The following is a 17,696-nucleotide window of genomic DNA, read 5'->3' as shown; positions in this document are numbered from 1 at the left end:
GATAAAACTGAGAATAGTAATTTAGTACCCATTGAGTGTAGCAATGATAGTGGGAAAGGGGTATATGAGGTCCAAGGCACTGGGACTCAAAAGTGGGGAAAGAAAGTTTATAAATCAAATAGGAAGTACCCTAATGGGATACCTAGCTTTCAGTTTAACCCTGACTGGAAGATGAGACATAAAGTGCTTGATTATATTCTCCTTTCTTTAAAAGAGAGAAAATGTAAAACTATAATAGGGGAAGGAAGGAGTTCTTTTATAGAGGGCAATTGTGTCTCCCAAATTATGAAGTCCTGTTTTTCATGAATTGTAAGTATAACAACAATTGTTTAAAGTGAAACGAGGAGGACAGGTACAGGGCCGATTCACTTGGTGTTTGGTGGCCACAAGTGTGGTAGGAATGGTAGAGAGGTTCATCAGCTTTTGTGTTCTCACAGTCTTTTATACATATTAGAACAATTTGCTGCCCTCATGGCAATAATGATTTTGTAGACTGTGAGTTTTCCAAGTCAACCTTCTCCCTGCAAAGACATCAAGAGAGAGCAGAGAATGGGAACTGGAGTGCCTCAGTTCATTGTCACCCTATATTCAGGAAGAAGGAAAGAATAATGTGGACCATTTTGGAACGAATAATTAGGTCAGTACACATATTGGCCACAGAGTGTTAGTTGAATTGTGAATTGTATTTTGACATTAAGATACATTAAAATATGATGCTTCATTCATGATACATATTTGTTTTTGCAACTTAAAGATCATTAACAACTGTTTACATTTTTTGCAACTAATATCACTTTTATTGAGGAAATACTGATTTAAAGGGCTGTTGTTGTCTTAGAAATATATTTCCCCCAAGGTAGGTTCAATACATCTAACTCCTCATGAAGCCATATGGCACATTCTAACGGAGCACTGCCATTATATATGGCACATTAAAGTTTTAAATGAAGAAGTTTAAACTGATGGTATTTTATACTTTTATAACTCTTTGAGTATTAAAAGACTTTCCTCTATTACATTGGCAGGAAATCATACAGATATTATTATACCCAAGTTACAGTTGAAGAACTTGAGGCTTAAGTAGGTGAAGAGATGACCCAAACTTTCTGGTAGAACAGAAAACTGATTCCATTCATCCTTGTCCTTAACTTTTCAATTCTTAGACTAGAGAGGACATTCTACAGTTCAATACAAATCAAGAAATTTTGAAATTGGTGAACTGAAAAGAACTTGATATATCAACTTGCAGATGAATGGGCCTAAAAAGAGAATGAACAGGAAGGCTCAACAGTGATCTCAACTTTGAGTAAGGAGTATCTGTGAGCTCCTTCTTAATGGAATCCCACTATTTGAAAACAGACCAAATCATGAAGACTGAAATAATTCCCAGTCTCCAGAATTATGTAAACAGAGACACATATAAACACCCCAAGTCCCACACTGATCCATTCTCTCACCATTTAAATCCACACATGGTAACACTGCTTTTAGAAACTTCAGGCTCTGATTTTCTTCTGCTCTATGTATCAGACACTTAAGACTTTTGGACTTTATGCTTAATCTGAGATTATTTCCATGCTCTGTGTTCCTCCATTTTGCTCCAAGTGGGTGACAAGAAGATGCAATTCTGTGATGCAATCCTGAAGTTGATAGTTGCACTGAAGGCTATTTCAAGCTCCTTTTTTACTTTAATTGACTCACTGCGGCACATACATGCCTGCCTCTATTTCTGTTAATGAAGGAGTTCTTTGATATGGCTTTCTCATATTTATAGTCTAGTCCTAATCTTTGGAAGTATAGTAGAAAAATACTCAGAGCTCAACTTTCTTCAATTAACACAAATTGCATTTGTGAACCTTCCTAGTATTTCATCTAGATGAGCCCTTGAAAAGAGGAAAATGCTGTTACCAAAATAAGTGGCTATTATGGATTTCTGATTCTGTCTTTTATTTTGAAGGCTCTGCTCTTGGAATTTGGGTTCTGTTTTCTGGGGAAGAGTTGGGAGATCACTATTCTAGTGTGATGACTGATTATCACTGATTAGAGGTGCTAATTCTTGGAAAGTGTCGCCTGCAGCAGTTCAGTTATAGCTATCCACCACACTAGCATGAAAACTTACCAGAGACAAATACCTGGATGGATTGAATCTGGGTGTTGAATCGAAGCAGATGTGTTTTGAAAGCATCATGGTAATCCTAATCTAAAGTCAAGCTTGAGAAAGAACTATGATGCTACGTGAGTATGACCATGACATATTTGTATAGCAGTTCGTTGAAATTCTTACCAGGTTTTGTAATATGTTTGTCTAGCCTGTAAGACACACTGTAACTCTGAGTCAAGGAAGAAGATAATAAATTCTTGGGGGAATATAAATATTCATAAACATAAACATCCATCAACTGGGCACCCAGTGAGGCAAATTTTAAGAGGTAGAAAAAGCCACTGAAAAGGGAGAAAAGGGCTTTTATTTTGATAAAAACTACTCTCAGTGATACTGTCACATCAGGAAGGAACCTGCAGTTCTGGGGCAAGTGTGTTCAAGATGTCGAAGGACATTTGTTTTGTATGATTTCCTTTTACTTGGTATGAGACAGACTACTGTTCTCTAGCAGTTGGTATCATATTCATCAACTCTTGCTATTAATAAGGGCTTACAGATTGCAGAGCAAGGGTGGGAGCAACTTGGCATAGGTTAAAAGAAACCTTTTTGAAGAAAGATGATCAAAATTTGTGTTCTTTCATATGTGGTTCAAAGTTAGGTGAAGGTCTCTGAAGGACTGGAGAGTCCTGCCTAAGAATCTGCTCAAAAGCACTGCAAATATGTCGAAGAGAAGGCTACCATAAGGTGGTAGTTGGGGGGGGGGTTGTCATTTGAACTGATGCCCTTCAGTCTGCACTAAGGGGCAAGACTTCAGAGAAACATATTATATGCAATATGCTGTACCTTGGCACAATAAGAGAAAGATTGATAGCACACTCCTAAGTACAAATTTTTTTTTTTTTTTTTTTGCCTCCAGGTTTATTGCTGGGGCTTCCCTGTACTACAAATCCACTGCTCCCAGAGGCCATTTTTTCCATTGTTGTTGTTGCTGTTATTTTTGTGTTGCTGCTGGATAGGACAGAGAGAGATTGAGAGAGTAGGGGGAGATAGAAAGGAGGACAGAAAGACAGACACCTGCAGACCTGCCTCAACACTTGTGAAGCGACACCCCTGCAGGTGGGAATCCGGGGGACTCAAACTGGGATCCTTGCTCTGGTCCTTACTATGTGTGCCTTATCCAGTGCGCCACCGCACCACCCCCACACAAATGTATTTTTCAAGAGGAATAATGTTACGTCTAAGAACACACTTGGTTATCCATAAACTTAACATTGAGAGAAAAAGAGAGTTTTCTCTGTCAGAATTGAAATAGGACAAAAAAATTTGACTTTTTTTTTTTCTGGGAGAATAATAGCAACAAACAATGAAAGTAGTACTAATTATCATAGCATTATTATAAACAATTATGATTTAACAAAAAAGGCCACTAAGTAAAACTATCATGCAGGAATTCTCTCCTTATGGTCTTGATCTTAAAGTTGACATTATTATTATTTCCATTTTGGCCCACGTGAAAACCAAGCTTTTAAAAAAAATTAAGTTGTCCAACTGGTCAATTTATGGTTTCAATTCAATACAACTGACTAGAGTTCACTAGATTTCTTCAAGGGAGGGGGGAGGGACACGGAGTTCTGGTGGTGGGAATTGTGTGGAATTGTACCCCTCTTATCCTATGGTCTCATCAGTATTTTCATTTTATCAATAAATTTTAAAAAAGAAAGACCAAAATGGAATTGAGTGTAATTAGACACAAAGTAACTGTCCCCTTCCCTCCCCTGAGGGGACTAGTAGTGACATATTTTCTATATATACAATCACCAAAAAGGGTTTAACACACTGGGGACCAGAGACACTGATGGTATCACAGTTTTGCAAAGGAAAGAGACCTGGGAGTCATACTGTCTATACTGTTTGTATTTCTCTCATTTCTCCTCTTTTCATGTTATCCCTTTCTCTCTGTCTTTCCTCATGTCTTTTCTTTTATCTTCTTCACTTTGTTCCTTTATTCATTTTCTCCATTTCTCTGTATATTTGAAAATATGACTCAAACCAACAAAACAGCTACTGGATTAAGCAAAAAGTAAGAAAAGAAAAATATATAGAAAGACTAATTTATGTAGAATTAGTGCCTGCCACCTTGACTTTATTGACTAGAATATGCTGACTCTAATAATATGTGTTTTAAATTTGCAACTTTCTCCAACATTATATCCTAAGCAGTTTCACATAAAGACAAGATAACTGCAAGGTGCTGGGTGTATTAATTAACTTTATATGGAAATCATTTCACAATGTATACTTACATCAAATCATCACACAATACACTTTAATTATATTATAATTTTCTTTGCCAATTATATTCCTAAATAAAGCTGAGAAAAGATTAATTTTATATCTTTACAAACATAAATTCCATTGGGAGATTCAATCAGAAAGTTCACCTCAGTGTAATTAATTTAGTTACTTTCTTCTTAGTGCCTGGGTAAGAGAATTCCAGTGAGAAGAACATAATTTTGATTGTCTGGCTAAGAGAAATAATGATGAGTTTCTGGGAGATCAGGTTTGGATAATATACAGAAGAGGCTTCATGAGAAAACTGTCTTTTTAGATAAGAAAGTGGGAGGGCTAATGGTCGAAGACAACCAAGTTTAATTTAGGTAGGTGGGAAGGTATCAGCGTGACCACTCTGCTTTGTATAGGGCTCAAAGACAATAACAAAGCATAAAAGTAACAATGGTTCCACAAATAGTTCATGGAGGCTGTGAAATGATTATAAGTACTGCTTAAAAAACTGTTTTTTTTCAGGTAGTCCTACTTCTTGCTCACCTGCTCACCCTTCCCTTCTCAAGGCTGTTCTAACCCTCTACCTCAGTGTTCTACTCTACATGAAGTAATTTCTTTTCCACTCTGAGTAAAGCCTGTACTCTGTATCTTTTCCTTTTCTTTAGCTAAATACATTTTCTGTATATCATAGGGCTTGGAGTCAGGCTTTCCTCATTTCTTGAGATCTAGCCATTAACATTATAATAATAATACAATATAATATAATATATCTTTGCTATTGCTGTGTGCCCTTTTCTAAGTTAATCTATGCTCTTTGCTAAAAAAGTTTTGAAAATCTTTTCCTTCCCCAAAATTTATTTTATTTCATTTTACCTTTATATTATTTGATAGGAGAGACAGAAATTTAGAGGGTCAAAAGCCTATACCAGGGAAAACAGAAGCAACTGTTGGCACAGCTATATACAAATAATGTCAAAGGACATAAATTATGGTGATATTGTGTATGATACAGCAAATCTTAACAAAGGGATTTTTCAAAGTTAACCCAATTGCCAAATAATGTGATTATAGTAATAACTATCTATTGTCTTCTTAACCCTAAGACAGCAGGAACCTCCCACTTCCTCAATAGAGCCTATATTTCCCCCAGTCCTGGAACCTCTAGGGTGGGGCTCACTTTCCTGCATGCTTCTCTCAATTCATACCAAATGATATTGCATCCGCCAATCCCAATTTAATCAATGCAACGAGTATCACCTCAGCATGCTTCACTTCAGATTGTGTCCAGACACGTCAGGCATAGAATGTCAACCCTTCACCCTCATTACTCAGGTGAGACCTTTCATTTCATAGTATTCTCTAATTCCATTCCAGGTCATTCACTTCCTAGCAAAGTCCCAAAACCTAGATAATAGACCAGATCCCGTGAGATAGAGCATATGTTCACATGTATCCATAAATTAGGGCAAAATATATACCTGAAAGCAAAAGTACACAATAGTCTGCAATGAGTCAGTATAAAGTTCATAATGAAATAGTATCTAATTAGACTTAGATACCCTCCTCACCTACTTCCTATTACAGTTCTCTCACTCACTCCAAAGCTAACCTCATCAAAGCAAGGACTGAAAAATCTGAATAAGGGCAAGAGACTGACATACTTTAATGACGCCTCTATAGTCACTATCAGGCCACTCCATCAGCTGGGGCCCTATTCAGAGAGTCCTGAAATTCCCAAACAGACATGATGGACCTAGACCTCAAATAAATCCCTCTCCCCTTGTTACCAGTCATCTCTATCAGGAACAACAAAATAGACCCCTTTGTGGGTCCCCCATAGAACCTTGCCCTCAACTTGGATCAACAACAGTAGAGAATCTTCCAGCCTCTAAAGGGAGGATGGACAAGAAACTCTATGCTACACCTGAGGAAGATGGGTCAATATTGGGGCAGCTTGGAATGTTCCTACTCATGACCACAGAATTTGAGCTCAGATCTACAGGGATGCAGAGGTCACATAGGCTCCTAAGCTGAATATGGGTCCCAGACCAAATCAAATTGATGGGGTTTACAGTCAACAATATTTATATACCTTTCCCATATTAGGGAGCTACTGTCTTCCCTGATCCAGCTTTCTGGTCCTTTACCTGCCATGACATCATCTCCCCAGACAATAACTTGGATCCACCTGTAAATCAGATTTCAGTCTCAGAGAAAAAAAAAAAAACTATTATAGCCACAGGCCCTTTGGAATATAACTAAAATATGCCTACTAGCTATCTACAAAATGGAGGACCCCCCAAGTCTTCATCTGCACTATTCCAGCCTTTAAGTTCATGACTGATCAACAATTTCTTTGTCTTTGAATGTTAACTCTCTTTTCAGCCACCAGGTTCTAGATGCTAGCATGATGCTGACCATACTTCCCTGGACAGACAACCCCACCAGTGTGTCCAGTGTGTCCTGGAGCTCTGCTTCCCCAGAGCCCCATCCTACTAGGGAAAGAGAGACAGGCTGGGGGTATGTATTGACCTGTCAATGCCCATTTTCAGTGGGGAAGCAATTATAGAAGCCAGACCTTCCACTTTCTGCATCCCACAATGACCTTGGGTCCATACTCCCAGAGGGTTAAAGAATAGGAAAGCTATCAGGTGAGGGGATGGGATACGAAGTTCTGGTGGTGGGAATTGTGTAGAATTATACCCCTCTTATCCTATGCTTTTGTCAATGTTTCCTTTTTATAAATAAATAAATAAATAAATAAATAAATGAAATTTAGATGGAAGTAGAAGAGAGACAGAGACACCTTCAGACCTGCTTTACCACTTGCTTATGAAGCTTTCTCTTTGTAAATGGGGACCTGGGGCTTGAGCCCAGGTCCTTGCAGACTGTAATGTGTGCTCTTAACCAGGTGTCCTAGCACCTGACCCCAAAAAATTATTTCAAAAGGGTAAATTTCAAAAATTCTATATTGCAAGATACCCAATTTTATTCTCATTTAAAATAAGAACATAAGGAATGCTGTGCTGAACCAGATCTATTTCATGTGTCAGTATAAAGGGACGGGCTAACACGGATGTAAAGAGTAAATTAATACATAGAATTCCATTTTCTCCTTCTCCCTCTCCTCATTCAGATTCTCTCAATGGAGAATATCTCAGGCTGATAAAATATAAAACAGTCTAGAAAACAGCAATGGCATTGTGGAAACGTTGATGATTGCTAGCCAATAAAAGCACAGCCAAGTATCTGGGGTTAATGAATGTGCATGCCAAAATTAAATAGGCCACATAGAAAAGAAACAGGCAGCGTGTAGGAGCAGCCAAAAGTTATGACTGCAAGATACCCAGCAGTAAACAATGGCATTTTACACACTCTGGTCCTTTCCCTGAAATGAGATTTGACTGGCATGGCAGGAGTACAGAGTGGAAGGAGAAGAAACAGAGTCAGCCCTTATTTCTTGTCTCAGATCTGTTTCTGTGAATTACAAGGCTCGTAGTTATACTCCTTCCATTGAAGAGAATTTTGTCTGAAATTCAGGAATGACTGGAAGAAACTGTTTCTTGAAAGAGCCATGGCTCTAAGTTAGTGGGTGCCAAGAATTTGAGTGAGGAAGAATAGCTGGTGAGAAAGCGCCTTCTTTAGTTCTTGAATCATCAGGTCTTGGAATCATCTTGTTCAGGCAGAGACATTAGTGCCTGGGTTAGAGAGCAGGAAGGGACTGTGAAGTTTATTCATTAATAATAATAACAGTGATAGTATTTATTAAATGCCTACCATTTGTGGGTAGAATCTGAATAATCTTAATGAACCATTTTAAATGAATTGTCCTACATATTAATTTTTTATTTCTTTATTGGGGGATTAATGTTTTACAGTCAACAGTAAATCAATTGTTCGTACATGCATAACATTTTTCAGTTATGCATAACAATACAACCCCTACTAGGTCACCTTTTGCCATCCTGTTCCAGGACCTGAACCCTCCACACCCCACTCCCCCCTCAAGCTACCCCAGAATCTTTTGCTTTGGTGCAATATACAACTCCCACATTTTTAAAAGTAATTTTGGGATAAGTCACATTTTAGTGCCCTACCCAGAGATGCAGGAAGGAAAGCTAGTTTTTGAAGCACAGTCCCATAAGATAGTGTTTGCAAATGGGACACACACACACACACACACACACACACACACACACACACACACACACACACCTCTCCTTCATGATGCCTGTACTTCAGAGTGATATTCCACTCTCAGACACATCCCTAGAAATAGTCACAGTGATACAAAATAAAAACTGCAGTGATTGAACAAAACATTTTTTGCCAGATAGCATGAACAGCACTGTGGGAACACTTGGGGGTGGTAAATACCACCCTTGTGATGCATCCCATACACATTCACTCTGCGACTCTGAATACTGAAAACAAGTGTTCCAGATTCACGCTTCAGTGTCTGCAGTTATGGAAACAAGTGTCCCTGGACCTGGTGAGAACATAGCAAATGGTAATAAGCAGCAGACTCTGTGTCTCAGACTGAACAAGTAGTTCTTTTTTAACAAAGGCTTTTGCCAAGGGGTTCTCAAACCATTTCCTGACTGCAGGGCACACAGACTAGTGCCCACAGTTTTTCTGTCATTCAAGGCACCAGAGCAGTGATGCATATAATAGCATCTTAGTGATTTCAAAGATTTATTGAGCTTAAACTACTACCTGGAAATGACTAGGCATGGAGAGAAATACCTACTGAAAAGTGTTCTTTAACAGCTCCCAAAGGCTATTGAGAGGGATTCTGGGACTTAGCAAGTTTATTCAATGTGGTCAACAGTATCCTTTCAGCTCACATGTTAGGTACAGAGGCCCATCTCAGAGTTGCTGCTTCAACATTATTCTGCTTCAAACATGAGTCACTCCTGTCTTAACATGGTTACATATACTCCAGTCATTTCATAAAACAAAACAACACACACATACACACACACAAAACCGAGTCTGCATGACATTTCAGGAATGAACATAAATGCAATTCTAGAAGTATTTTCATGTTTATATGTTTTGTGCTACTGTTTCCTAACTTTGTGCTGTTGCTTGATGAGAAAAATAAAGCTCAGCTCTGGGGTGGGTAGGTGGGGAAAATACAGATCCAAGAAGGATGACAGAGGACCCTAGTTGGGGTTGTATTGTTATATGGAAAATTGGGAAATGTTATGCATGTACAAAATATTGGATTTACTGTAGAATGTAAAACATTAATTCCCCAATAAATAAATTAAAAAAAAAAAGAAAAAGAAAGCTCAGAAGCCAGGTGATGGGACCAACCAAGGCTGCTCAGTGAATCAGTAAAGTCAGACATTTGATTTCTTGGGTCCTAATTAAAGGTGTTTTTTTTTCTTTCAGTATATAATACTACCTTACATGTCAACGCAACATCTGATTTATTGGTCCTCTAGCTAGTACCTCTGGTGTAGATCCAGAAAACTCTCATTAATAAACAAATCTGGAGTATTGGAGAAGAAGGATTGAAGAATGAGAACTCTGGAGTTCACAGGAGAGCATCATAGCCACAAGCATCTACAGAGTTCTTCACGGAAGTCATGGTCCCATGGCACCATATGCTTGAAAACTTTGTCCACTTGTTCCTGGTACCCAGTGTTCACTAATGACCCATAAGGTAGACAAGTTAATGAAACCTTAAATGATAGTGTTTTAAAGTCTGATGTGAATTAAACTTGCTAATCCAAATTTTAGGATTATGTTAATATTCTATGGCGATATGTAGAAGTGAGGGAATTTTTTGATGGTGAGGAATAGAGAGCTGAATTTCTTTACTCCTGGCAGAAAGAAACACATAATGATCACTTCCAGTTTTTAAGTGTATTGTACACAGTATGACAAATGTTTTTTTTATTGATTTAATTATGAACAACAAGTCTGTAGGATAAGAGGGGTACCATTCCACACAATGCCCACCACTAGAGTTCTACATCCCATCATCTCCATTGGAAGATTTTCTATTCTTTATCCATTTGGGGGTATGGACCCAGGATGATTATGGGGTACAGAAAACTGAAGGTCTGGCTTCTGTAATTGCTTCTTTGCTGAAAATGTACATATTTTTAATATAAGGTTTGCCTATCTTCTAATCACACAGAATCAAAACCAGTTATTTTTTAACTCATGAAGTTCAAGTTAATTATATACTTTTTCCCAGAACATACAACATGGTCTTAGAACCTTCTCAAACCAGCACCTTGCACTGATCTTTCATTAATGTGCTGTTCCTAATTCTGGGCTCTTGGAAGCAGACCCTTGCAGGAGCAACTATGCACAATACTGAAGACATTAGAAAGGGGTGCCAAAATCAAAGGCTCTCTCTTTTCTTAGTGTCAAGTCTTCGTGGCAGAAGAGAGGAATTCATCAAATCAGAATAGCAAAGGGGAGAGAATAAAGAAGCCAAAGTGCAGGAAGAGGGAACAAGAGAAAGTTGCTTACAGTGGGGGATGACTCAGCTTTAAAAGGTATTACAGTTTAGCTTGGTTGGCATGGTAATCTGAATTTTTATCCAGCCATATATGGTAAAAATCAACATGGGCATCTTTGCTCTGAAAGAAGGTGACACACTGAATTGTTGAATCTCTGAGGCCCGGGGATAGTCACCTCAAGTCACCTCACTAACTGAGCCTCTGTAGTATGTTCTGCTTTGGTTTGGAAGTTGTGCTTTTATTGCGGTAGTTCATGATTAAATGGGCATTTAGAAGCCATGCCTATTGAATCTAATGGCCTCTGTAGTAGTAAACTAAGATGCAGCCCCCCACCCCCCGAACATTACTCAGCTCTGGCTTATTGTGGTATAGGGGATTGAACCTGGGACCTCAGAACCTAAGGCTCTGACTAAATTGCATTTTGGAAGAATCTCAAGTACCAACAGGATGGTCTTCTTAGCAAGATCCTTAAAATGTCATTGCAGTCCTGGGTGGTTTGGCTTCTAAATTCATGCCAGGCCCATTTCATTGTGTTCACTTTCTTCAATGTGGTCACAGATGTTTTAGGACCTTCCCTTCTGCTTCTGTTTCCTCTTCCATTTTTACATCTCAGCCGTTTTCAGCTCCACGTCCGGTCAGTTACCATTAGCTTCACTATTCCAGGGCAGACTTTCCTGACGTTTCTAATATACTCTAGCTCTCTGCCTTAATGCTCTCATAATTTACTTTTATAACAGCTATCATAATTATAGCCATAAAATACTTTGTGAGATTGTTTCTGCAGACTCTGCATTAGTCATCAGACTGTCAGTTGCACTAAGGCATGCATCTCTTAGCAATGCTCATTAGTATTATTAGTGCCTAGAATGAATGAAGTTAGAGCAGATTACACTCATTGCAGGCCATCTGGGGAGCTTACATTTTTATAGAGGAGATAAGAGGAATTAATGGAAATTTTCTGTACACAGGAGTTAAAGAATGCAAGCAATAATTACAGGATATCAGTCAGACAACAAATACAATGACTGATTAGAGATGGGGAGAGACTAAAAGGCCTTGGAATAATTGAACAAGAAATGACGGTGGTGAGAATCACACAGAATCAGAATCAGGTGCTTACTAGTTAAAATAAAAATTCAGCTTAATTACATAGCTTTTATTTCCTGTATAACTTTCTACACAGACTTGTTCCCCAGACTGGGAAATCTCTCTAAACAGTTCTTGGATACATATTCTATAACAGGGAGAAACACTATTTAGATTTTAACCTTGCTAATAGAAATTACTTAGAAACAAAATGAAAAAAAGTTATTTACTTATCTTATTATATAAATATATCTTCTTCTCCAGGGTTATCGCTGAGACTAGGTGCCTGCACTACTAATCCACTGCTCCTGGAGGCCATTTTTTCCATTTTGTTGCCCTTATTGTTGTTATTGTTGGATAGGACAAAAAGAAGTCAAGAGAGGAGGGGAAGACAGAGAGGGGACACCTGCAGACCTGCTTCACACCTGTGAGGTGATCTCTGGCAGGTGGGGAGCCAGGGGCTCAAACCGTGTTACTTAAGCAAGTCCTTGCACTTCACGCCACGTGTGCTTCCAGTTTAAATATATTAAGGGGGCCAAGTGGTTGTACACCTGGTTGAGCATACATCTTCCTATGCAAAAGGATGTGGATTGGAGCCCCCAGCCCTCACCTGGAGGGGGAAATCTTTGCAAATGGTGAAGCATATCTGCAGGTGTCTCTCTGTCTCTCTTCATCTCTATCTCCTCCTTCCCTCTCTATTTTTGACTGTCTCTATCCAATAAATGAATATAAGAAGAACATAATATATGTATATATTTTTAAGAGGTGGGTCTCTATGATAAAAAAGAATGCATCATCTTAGAATAAGTCATTGTTGTTACTTAAATGAAGGTTCATGATGATTTAATTAAAATTGGTATTTATACATTATGAAAAAGTAACAACTGTATGCTATTTACATATAAGAACTTAAGTAACTTTAACAGGTAAAATTTGACACCATCTACCTGATAAATGCTAACTGGTCTTTTCTTTCTTTCTTTTTTCTTTTTCTTTCCTTCATTTTTTTCTTTAGGTGCAGAAGAGAAGTGTCTCTGCCATCTTTCTCAGAGCTTTATTTTAAACACTTTTTACCCAGATATAGTTGACATTGGGTAAGATTGTTTTGTTTTTTATTTCTTTATTGGAGAATTAATGTTTTACATTTGACAGTAAATACAATAGTTTGTACATGCATAACATTTCCCAGTTTTCCATATAACAATACAACCCCCACTGGGTCCTCTGTCATCCTTTTTGGACCTGTATTCTCCACCCCCACCCCCACCATAGAGTCTTTTACTTTGGTGCAACACGCCAATTCTAGTTCAGGTTCTACTTGTATTTTCTCTTCTGATCTTGTTTTTCAACTTCTGCCTGAGAGTGAGATCATCCCATATTCATCCTTCTGTTTCTGACTTATTTCACTTAACATGAATTTTTCAAGGTCCATCCAAGACCGGTTGAAAATGGTAACGTCACCATTTTTAATACCAGTATTCCACTGAGTATATACATATATACCACAACTTGCTTAGGCACTCATCTGTTGTTGGACACCTGGGTTGCTTCCAGGTTTTGGCTATTAAAAATTGTGCTGCCAAGAATATATGTGTACACAGGTCTTTCTGAATGGGTGTGTTGGGTTCCTTAGGATATATCCCCAGGAGAGGAATTGCAAGATCATAAGGTAAGTCCATTTCTAGTCTTCTGAGAGTTCTCCAGACTGTTCTCCACAGAGGTTGGACCAATTGACATTCCCACCAGCAGTGTAGGAAGGTTCCTTTGACCCCACAACCTCTCCAGCATTTGCTGCTGTTACCTTTTCTGATGTATGACATTCTCACAGGAGTGAAGTGATAGCTCATTGTTGTCTTTATTTGTATTACTCTGACAATCAAAGACTTGGAGCACTTTTTCTTGTGTTTTCAGCCTTTTGGATCTCTTCTGTGGTGAATATTCTGTCCATGTCCTCTCCCCATTTTTGGATGGGGTTATTTGTTTTCTTGATGTTGAGTTTGGCAAGCTGTTTATATATTTTGGTTTTTAAACTCTTGTCTGATGTATGGTATGTAAAGATCTACTCCTATTCTGAGAGGGGTTTCTTTGGGTAGTGGTTTCTTTTGCTTGCAGAAGCTTTTTAATTTGATGTAGACCCATCGGTTTATGCTTGCCTTAGTCTTCTTTGTAATTGGATTCATTTCATTTAAGGTATCTTTAAAATTTATGCGGAGAAGCGTTCTGCCAACATTTTCGTCTAAGTATCTGATATTTTCTGGTCTGACATCCAAGTCCTTGATCTACTTGTAATTTAATTTTGTGTTTGGTGAAATATAGTGGTTCAGTTTTATTCTTCTGCATGTTTCAACCCATTTTTTTTTAACACCATTTGTAGAAGAGATTCTGCTTTACCCATTTAATAGTCTGGGCCCCTTTGTCAAAGAGTAGATATCCATAGATGTGGTGGCTTACTTCTGGACTCTCAATTCTATTCCACTGGTCAGTGTGTCTATTCACGTTCCAGTACCAAGCAGTTTTGATGACATCGGCCCTATAATACAATCTGAGATCTTGGAGTGTGATGCCTCCAGTTCTGTTCTTTCTTCTCAAGATTGTTTCAGCAATTCTAGGTCTTTTCTGGTTCCAGATAAACATTTGTAGTATTGTTTCTATTCTCTTAAAAAATGTGCTTGGGATTCTGTTAGGATAGCATTAAATTTGTAGATGGCTGCGGGTAGTATATTCATTTTGATGATATTGATTCTTCCAATCCATGAACATGGAATATCTTTCCAGTTTTTTGTATCTTTTTCCATTTCCTTGGGTAATGACTCATAGTTTTCAGTATACAAGTCTTTCACTTCTTTGGTTAGGTTTACTCCTAGATATTTTATTGTTTTGTTGCTATAGTAAAAGGAATTGATTTCTGGATTTCAACTTCTCCTAATTTAGTGTTTGCATAGAGGAATGCCACTGACATTTGAATGTTAATTTTGTAGCCTGATACCTTACTGGATTGCCTGATAATTTCAAAAAGCTTCTTTCTGGATTCCTTAGGTTTTTCTATGTATACTATCATGTCATCTGCAAATAGGGAGAGTCTGACTTCTTCTCTTCTAATCTGTATGTCTTTAATTCCTTGCTCCTGCCTGATTGCTATGGCAAGAACTTCCAACACTATGTTGAACAGTAATGGTGATAGTGGGCAGCCCTGTCTAGTACCTGATCTGAGGGGATATGCTTGCAGTTTTTCACCATTGAGTATGATGTTGGCTGAAGGTTTCCTATATAGAGACTCCAGTATCTTGAGGAATTTTCCATCTATTCCCCTTTTTTGTAGTATTTTGATCATAAATGGATATTGTATTTTGTCAAAGGTTTTCTCTGCATCTATTGATATGGTTTTTTTGCATCTATTGATATGGTGGTTTTTGGTTTTGCTTTTGTTGATGTGGTGGATCACGTTGATTAATTTATGTATATTAAACCAACAGTGCATCCCTGGGGAAACCCTACTTGGTCATGATAAGCAATCTTTTTAATAAACTGCTGTATCCGGTTGGCTAGAATTTTGTTCAATATCTTAGCATCTGTGTTCATCAGAGATATTGGTCTGCAGTTTTCTTTTTTGGTGTGTGCCTGTCTGCTTTTGGTATCAAAGTGATGTTGTCTTCATAGAAGCTGGAAGGGAATATTCCAGTGTCTTCATTCTTCTGGAAGACTTTTAAAAGTAGAGGTATTAGTTCTTCTTTGAAGGTTTTATAGAATACAAAAACCATCTTTGTAAAACCATCTGGTCCAGGACTTTTATTCTTGGGAGGTTTTTGATAACTGTTCAATTTATATGTGATGGGCCTGTTCATATTATCTACTTCCTCTTTACTTAAAGTTTTGGAAGTTGGTAGGCACCAGATTATCTAGCTTGGTGGCTTATAGTTGTTCATAGAAGCCTCACATAATATGTTGAATTTCTGCAGTGTCTGTTGTGATATATCCTCTTTCATTTACTATCCGATTTATTGGTTCTTCTCCCTTTTTTGTTTTGTGAGTCTGGCTAAAGGTTTGTCAATTTTGTTCACTCTTTCGAAGAACCAACATTTAATTCATCGATCTTTTGTATGGTTTTTTTAATTTTCAATGTTATTGATTTCTGCCCTAACTTTAGTGATTTCTGTCCTTCTGGTTGTTTTAGGGTTCCTTTGTTCTTCTACTTCTAGGTCTTTAAGATGTGCGATCAAGCTGTTTATTTGTGCTTTTTCTATTTCCTAATGTGTGCTTGTATGGCTATGAACTTCCCTCTCAGGACTGCCTTAGTTGTGTCCCAAATATTTTGTGTCTTCATTTTCATTGAACTCTTGAAGCATTTTGATTTCTTCCATTATTTCCTCTTTGACCCAGTAGTTGTTAAGGAGTATACTGTTGAGCTTCCACATTTTGGGACTCTTACTAATATTTTGTTGATTGTTAAATATTAGTTTTATTCCACTGTGGTCTGAGAAGATGCTTGGGATGATTTCAATGCTCTTGAATTTGCTGATGCTGTCTTTGTGGCCTAAAATATGGTCTATACTTGAGAATGACCCATGTGGATTTGAGTAAAATGTGTATTCCAGTTTCTTGGGATGAATGACTCTGAAAATGTCCAATAGTTCTAGTTTATCTATCTCCTCATTTAGCTTCCTCATGCCTTTATTGATTTTCTGCCGTGATGATCTGTCAAGTTGAGAGAGTGGGGTGTTGAAGTCCCCTACTATGACAGTGTTGCTGTTAATATATTTCTGCAGCTCTTTCAGTTGATGTTTGAAGATTTTAGATGGCTTCTCATTGGATTTATAGACGTTAATAATTGTTAAGTCTTCTTGATTGACTGATCCACTGAGCATTAAGTAGTGTTCATCACTATCTTTTTAAATTTTATTTATTTTAAAGATTATCATGTCAGATATGAAAATAGCTGTTCCTGTCCTTTTTGTGGGCTATTGGCTTGTATGATAGTTTTCCATCCTTTCACTTTGAGTCTGTGTTTGTCTTGTTGAGTTAGGTGTGTTTCTTGTAGACAGCATATTGTTGGGTTGTGTTTTGTGTTTTCTGATCCATCTTCCTACTCTGTGCCTTTTAATAGGTGAATTCAGGCCATTGACATTTATTAATATCAAAGATTGAAGATATTTTAACGCCATACTTGTAGAGTTTTAGAGTGTTCTGATATATGGCCTACATGGTGGTCTAACTGTTTATAGGAGACCTTTCAGAACTTCTTTCAGGGCAGGCTTGGTGATAGTTGATTCTTTCAACAATTGCTTATCTGAAAAGGTTTTTAGGCCTCCATCTAGTCTGAATGACAGTCTAGCAGGATACAGTAGTCTTGGCTGAAAGCCTTTCTCATTGTGCACTCAATAGATATCTTGCCATTCTCTTCTGGCCTGTAGTGCTTGTGTGGAGAAGTCTGTTGCTAATCTTATGGGTTTTCCTCTGTAGGTGACTCTTTGTTTTTCTCTTGCAGCCTTCAGTATCCTTTCTTTATCCTTATTCCTTTCCATTCTAAATAGGATGTGTCTTGGCATCTGTAAGTGTAGGTTAATTCTGTTTGGGACCCTCTGGGCTTCTTGAACATTTATGTCTTTGATGTTGTCTAGACTATAGATGTTCACAGGTATTATGTCCTGAAGAATGCTTTCTTCCCCTCCCTCTCTTTCTTCCTCAGGCAAGCCAATAAGGCATATATTGTTTCTTTTGAAGTCATCCCATAGGTCTCTGTTGTT

At 37.9% G+C, this 17,696-nt stretch overlaps 1 protein-coding gene across 27 annotated transcripts in view; it reads right to left on the bottom strand.

The window, feature by feature from the left end:
* DTNA (dystrobrevin alpha) overlaps positions 1-17,696 on the bottom strand; it is a 431,975-nt gene that overhangs the window by 156,003 nt on the left and 258,276 nt on the right. The gene's annotated exons all lie outside the window — the stretch shown is intronic.

Source organism: Erinaceus europaeus, chromosome 15, assembly GCF_950295315.1.
Source record: "Erinaceus europaeus chromosome 15, mEriEur2.1, whole genome shotgun sequence".
NCBI lineage: Eukaryota > Metazoa > Chordata > Mammalia > Eulipotyphla > Erinaceidae > Erinaceus > Erinaceus europaeus.
This window is presented reverse-complemented; position numbering and strand designations above follow the sequence as displayed.